Below are 6,878 nucleotides of genomic sequence, written 5' to 3' on the forward strand. Positions count from 1 at the left end.
GAGCTGGACAGACAGACAGCGTATTCAGTTCGTCACTGGCTTTATTTCTGGTGATGCAGCATTATGGGGAACGGAAATGGTAGACACGTGTAGGAATTATGAAGAGTTTGAGAAAATGTTCTTGGCAAAATTTTGGAGTAATGGGGTACAGCAAAGATTAAGGAAGGAGGTGTATGGTGCGGAAATTTTCAATGAGAAGCATGGAAGTCTCCGGCGATACTTTGAGAAGTATCTAGCAAAAATTAAATTCTGGGATTCTCCGATTTCTTCCAAGGACGTAATTATGATTCTCAAAAGCAAACTCCCTGTGTCTATTAGAGAGAAATTAGTAAATGTGTCCGAAGAAGACACGGATGTATTCCTTTCTGTGCTGGATTCCTTAGATTTAATTAGCGAGGATGTGCGCTCCAAGGTTGGCAGCGGCAAATTCTTCCCTGGCTGCCAGCAGAATGCATCGCACGCGGACAACAATGCGCCGAAGGAGAGAGCGAGCTACTGCGACCGCTGTTGCCAACCTGCCAGCCGTTATGAAAACGCAAACGGCAATAACTTTAAACGGAAGCAGAAAACCAATTACAGTAATCAGCAGAGATACCACCCAATTTACAACCACCAGGTACAACATCAGTACGGAAACCCACCCTTTAATTCTGCGCCTGAGCAGTATGGAAATTCTCCACAAACTAGTGGTAATTTTTCAAATGGACCAGTGTACAATCAAAGTTATAGGTCGAAATATAGCAAGTGGCATGGGCAAGGCGGAGGCCACCCAGCACATCAGAACAACTTTTCACAGAATAGAGGACCGCGGAACAATTTTCAAACGGTACCAAATGCGAACTTTCCTTCACAAGGAAATGATTCTGCCGGCAACCAAAAGATCGGGCGACAGCAGACGTCTCAAGTATTTTATTCACAAGTGAATGCACCCAGTGGATTTTACCCCTCTACACCGGCATTTGTACCACATAACCAGCACCAATATGAAACGGAACAAACACTTAAGGCCATGAATGACAAACAGGTTAAACATGCTGCGGAAAATTAGAGGCAGCACCTTTCAGCCTCCTAGAGGTCGCTGCCGGTTCCAGTGGGGGTACTAACGAATACTGTGATTCTGAGTATGTTAATGCGATACGGTACGACCATGAGACCGACTTACGAGATGACCTTGCACCTGACCTAGAAGCTCAAGACATTAACGACATTTATGATGAACAGGTCCAGGCTTCGATTAAGATTTCTATTGCCAACATTCCTTTCACAGCCGTTGTTGATACAGGAGCAAACATCAATGTCATGTCACCATGTTTCTTCAGACAGGTGTCTTCTGTTTCACAAGTTTTATCATTGCCGATTCAGGGCTGCTCCATATCGGGAGTGATTGGTCCATTGAAACAGAGAGTTAGTTTTACAGACACAGCCTCAACTGCAGATAGAATCTGTTTTGGTTTCTTACCTCTTGCGTACTGGAAATTCCCTTGTGTGAACTGTTAATGATAAGTATTGTGTTGAACAGCGCACTGACTACATGGTAACAGCTACTACATGTCATCTTTAAGTATTAAATGCTATGTATGGAAAAATTGTTTATAGTGATGGACATGAACTGATATTTCTTCAACAAGCTGAAGCAGGAAATTGAGGTTGCACCAAGAATTTCAATTTAATTTTAAGTTAGTAATAAGAAATAAAAAAGTGCTTGCGAGGTGATTGCCCGGAGCTAAATAAAATATGTAAAGGTGAGAAATGGAGAAGGATGCGTAAATAAGCACTTCTCTCAAGGTACAAGAAGATTTATAGATTTATTTTTAGTCATGTAAGTACTTGAAGTTCTGTTGTAAAAGCCCAAATTACCTGCTTAAAAAAAAAAGGGTACATGTTCAAACACTCCAGACAGTGGACAGGAGTAGAAGAAATAGCTTAAAGTTCAGTTAAAGCGTGCTGTTAAATGGAAAAACAAGTGGTAACCCGCATGTGTTCACGCAAGGAGACAATAAGCTGTAGTAAACTAAGTAAGGTGAAATACAGTACAAATGGAGGCAAACCATGAAGCATCAATAATGTAGCGTAAGTACTCCACGAGGCCATTAATTGCTATGAAAGTAAACTATTTCCCTGTGATCTGAGCCCAATGTAAAGAGTATATGAGGAATGTTAGCTGACGAATTGATTTCAGTAGAATCAAGTTACTAAATAACCACACAGCAAGCCCCCTGTATCATAAATAAGTCCAAGTAAAGATCTTCAGAAGATTTGTAGTGTAATCTAGCGACCATTCAATACCCTAATTGAAGGCTAATCTAAAGAACAAGCAATGCAGTGATATTTAAACTTAATACTGACTATAACCAGAGTAAGACGTAGAAGTAGCAAAGCATGCTGTAATGAAAGAGGTTGAAGTTTATATATGTGCCTATGTTTATTAAGATAATTTTATTTACATGCAGATTTTATTGCAAAAATGTCTCCTAAGACACTCCTCTTATGAAATCCATTTTCCTTGTGCCCGTTCCTTTTGATCCTGGTTCATTAACCCAGACCAAGGGTCGACTTGTAAAAGGCACGTGTGCTTCGAAGCAAAGCAGTACTTATGAGAAATGAGACACGTAGCGTGATGAACTTCGCTAGCTTTGGTAATGTTTGTTATGGACCGGTTGCGTAAACCCAGTGAACTGTCGGTAATTCCATTCATGCGAAAAATAGTAGACACGCGTTACCCTATTTTTTTTTTTAACAGAGAACGATTGCTGAGTACATGAAGCGAAGAGGGAGACCTATTGTTATCCAGTCTGCCCTCAAATATAAAAAAAAATTGGCAAGCAAGCGTTAAATGCGTACTCGTTAAGTAGTAGATATGCTGCGTGGCAGTAGAAAATGATCTTGGGTGCACTAAAGAATAAATGCAACGAGTGTTGCGAAGCCTGTAGTTCTCATAATGAGGAGATGAGCACTTAAAAGAAAGTTTGAAAGAATATTTTTAGGTTCACTAGTGAAAGCAAATCTTGAGATATAAAGAGTCCATTCATAAAGCAGTTGTTCACTGGACTTAACAAAAGGAGTGACCATTAATTGTAAATATTAGCTCGTAAGTGATCTTTTGTAAATAGTAGAATATAAGTCTTTCTGTACCAATGGAGGAAACCTGCAAAATTAATTGTTTTGTAAATGAACTCCATCGGCGAAGGAACTAAGCACGAATGCTGTGTGAAGATGCACACTAAAGTGCGACGTGCATAATAAAAGTAACTGTTCACTGTATATTAGTGGTAGTGTTGTACTGCAAGTGTAAAAAAGGAAGTCAAGGCTACGACAACAGGTGCAACGCAAAGTTCAGTGTTGTTCTAAGTGCAGCGACAGCTAAAACATTCGTCGTCACTTACCTGTGAGCCTCATGGGAGGCAGTTGACAGAAGTATGGAGGCAACTTCAGTGTCCGGCTCCTCCGATGGGAAACGCGCACGAGGTGTTTGTATCGATGCACTCGTGTGATACGAAGTTCACAAAAAAAAAAAAAAAAAAAAAGGAGCACTCGACGACCAGCAGCTCTGTTACAGCCTGAGCGCGAACGGATACTGAGTGTTGGAGCTCACGCAACACTGTGCAGCCGCTGTGAGTGGCTGACGTGTGGGTGACGAAACAATCCAAACTTTAAACTGCTAACCGCCATGACTTCAATCGTACATACTGGAGGAAAGACATTTGTACACTTGTGTGACTACATCTTCATACGTAAATTAAGCAATTTTCTTGAGTTGAAGTTAAGATGAGTGAGAAGTAGATTGATAGATTACTCAGGCCTTAAAGCCATTAATACCGGCACTCCTGAACACTGCTAAAATGAATTATAACCCTGTATCTTGATGGACAAAGAAAATGAATGTGCACTATAGGAACCCTAAACTCCAGACCAGTCCCGATCCTTAACAAATGTATCCAGTAGCTTGTAAGTCATACTAATAATTTTCCACTTCTTCTGTTTCATATTGTAAATAAAAACCCGGGAAGTCACTTGAATTCCTGGCACCACAGTGGAAAGGACAGATGTACTGCATAATGAACGCCGTAGACAGCTAACACAGAAAGTGAAAGCATCACGAAGTGTAGTGCTACGTTATTAAACTGTAATTGAACCACAAGGAGTCAACAGATGCTCGAACATTGTCCACTCTAGTTTAGTGAAAATAAGCACTCACTGTACTTATGTATTAGTTGTTAAGCTCAAGAGAAAGTAATTCCTGAATTCTATCCCCTAAAGTGCGAAATGAACGTTCACTTATTGTTATAAGCAAATATGGACCAAACTTAAAAATGCACATAAATGTTAGTCTTGGTATTATGGAATGAAGTGACTGATGAACAAAGAATGAAAAACTTTATTTTGAAAAATGATAAATATCTGATATATGTTAATAAATGTGATTTCAATTTATGTACTTTGTACGCCAGTAACGTTATGTAAATGTCACACCAAAAATCACGAATATCTCATGAGGACATGAGGATCGAGGTAATCCTTCGGCATTCCCTCTCTCCTCATGGGAGGCAATGTGATATTCGCTATTTTTGGCTTAATTAAAACAGCAAATTCAGCCAGAAGGCAAATACTTGTTTATAAATAATGATTAATGTATAATGAGGCGTCGCATAGCGACGGTGGAATTTTCTAGTGATGTAATTTGTCGTCTTTGGGCGGCAATAAAAACAGAAAATTACGGATAGATATACGATCCTTCACTATTTTGTTCGAGGGAGAACAAATGAAGCCTTGAGCGCTAAGAAGACTTGTACTGTTTTTCTGAAGTAAGACGGACGCAGATTTGTGGCAGTCTGATCTAATTTTCACTAAATGTATAAAAACGTGTATGTCTGAGTTGAGTGAAGTGTAAAGAACTGTTATAACTTACCGTGACGACGCACGAGCGACTCAAAGAAGACAATGGCTATATAAAAGAGCGCTAAATGGACATGATACGGACATAAAAATCTACCGTCATTGTTGTATTAAGCTTAAGGTACGATATATGTTTTAGTTATAATAAATATTTGTTCTGGGAATACTGAATCATTTAGTAGTGCTCATTCCTATCATCTCCTCAGTATTATTTTCATTTTAATTATGCATTTTGCTAATATTACAGACTCCAAGATCAGCAGTCCAATGTGCGTGTTACATTGATAAAAAGAAAACTGTTTTATCGTCTTCTTGCATCAGCTTTAATATTGAATTTCTCTTTTGTGTGATGTTACAGTTGTTTTTGCGCCCTTAAGAACTTTCTGGTCCCTTAGGAAATTTTTTTTGTCATAACAATAACTTCACAACCGGGTATGATCGTATCTACGATCATGAAGTAATTAGAAAGACGATAACGCAACTTCTTAATCAATAGCACGCTAGTTGTGACTGCCTCAAGCCACGCGAAACCGCAAGTAAAAACTATTCACATCTCATAATGCAATATTTTATGACAATGGTCAATCCATGATTCTTACGCCAATTGTGATTGATAAAACAGTTAGTTAAATCTCAATTTCCAACTTTCCATTGAATAGCAACATCACTTCTATTTTGTAACATCACAATGTGCTGTATTAAGACCCATCCAATACGAGCGTTGGCTTTTTCACGACAATTTCGAAGTGTAATTAGAACTGTGATGCATTTTTTCCATCAGCTGCAATAGCGTATATTGGCTTCAGTTATCTTGGCTTTAGGGTGATTTTTAGTAGGCGTCTGTAGCAAATTCTGACGTCAATCAACGATAGATACTGTATGCTTGTAGGTAATACACTTTTTAAACTCCTCTGTGTCCAATACCAGTATCTAGTCAGTTGAACGTATTCCCCACCAAAAAGAATCAAGATAGTACCTTACACCCCAGCCTTCCTCCTACCAGCTTGTAGGTGTAGGGTAGAGTTTGAGTGTTTCTGTCGCTGGTTTCGAGTGAAATTGCGAAATTTTTTCCCACCAGGGTAACATCAGTTGTATGATATCGTCAGTTTTTGCCGTGCATTGCGCTTTTTTGCCATCCTTGTGTAGCGCTATGCATATAGTTGTGTAATTAGGCCAGGTCCTTGAGATTAATTATGTAATTAGGATCGATATTTAGGTCAGTTTCGAGTGGAACTGCGAAATTGTTTCCCAGTAGGATAACCAGTTGTATGGTATCGTCAGTTTTTGCTCCGTATTGCGATTTTATGCCGTTCTTGTGCAGCGCTATGCGTGTAGTTGTATAATTAGGACCGACCTTTGTGATTAATTACGTAATTAGGATCGATATTTTCGTCAGTTTCCGGACCAAAACAAAGTACACTAACTTTCATCTCCAGCATTTGGACAATTTCCATGTGTTACAGGATGCCCTTGGGCTTTCCATCCTGTAGAATCTGCGTTCGAGTGGCTGATACATAGCGTTTTTTATGTGCACTGAGTGTCTGTGCACTGCATTATTTTCGGGTGTTTAGGTGTTGCGAATGTGTTTGCATAGCATTACACATGCATTATTTCGGTGATCTACGAGTATTTTGCATGTCTGTACACTGTGCAGTGCATTATTTCGGTAATTTACAAGTTGTTTTCGTGTCTTTAGTGCATTATTTATGAGTAGTTTGCAGGTCTGTAAACTGTATGTTGTGACCCCAAGCACGTCAGGGCGAGTGTTTTGTATCAGTGTAACAAATAAACTACATGAAATCCATCCCTAAATAAATTGTTGAAAAATAAATAAAGTACACTCCTTCGTCTCTGCAGCAGCCCAGAACAGGCTGAGTCCTTTTCCCACCATTTTTCCCCTCCACACTGCCATATTGTATTATGTCATAGGAGGGGTGATGGCGCCCTCTGCTGGCTGTACTGTGTACTAGGTCAGTTATTTGGTC

Source organism: Schistocerca serialis, chromosome 2 (genome assembly GCF_023864345.2).
Source record: "Schistocerca serialis cubense isolate TAMUIC-IGC-003099 chromosome 2, iqSchSeri2.2, whole genome shotgun sequence".
Classification (NCBI taxonomy): domain Eukaryota; kingdom Metazoa; phylum Arthropoda; class Insecta; order Orthoptera; family Acrididae; genus Schistocerca; species Schistocerca serialis.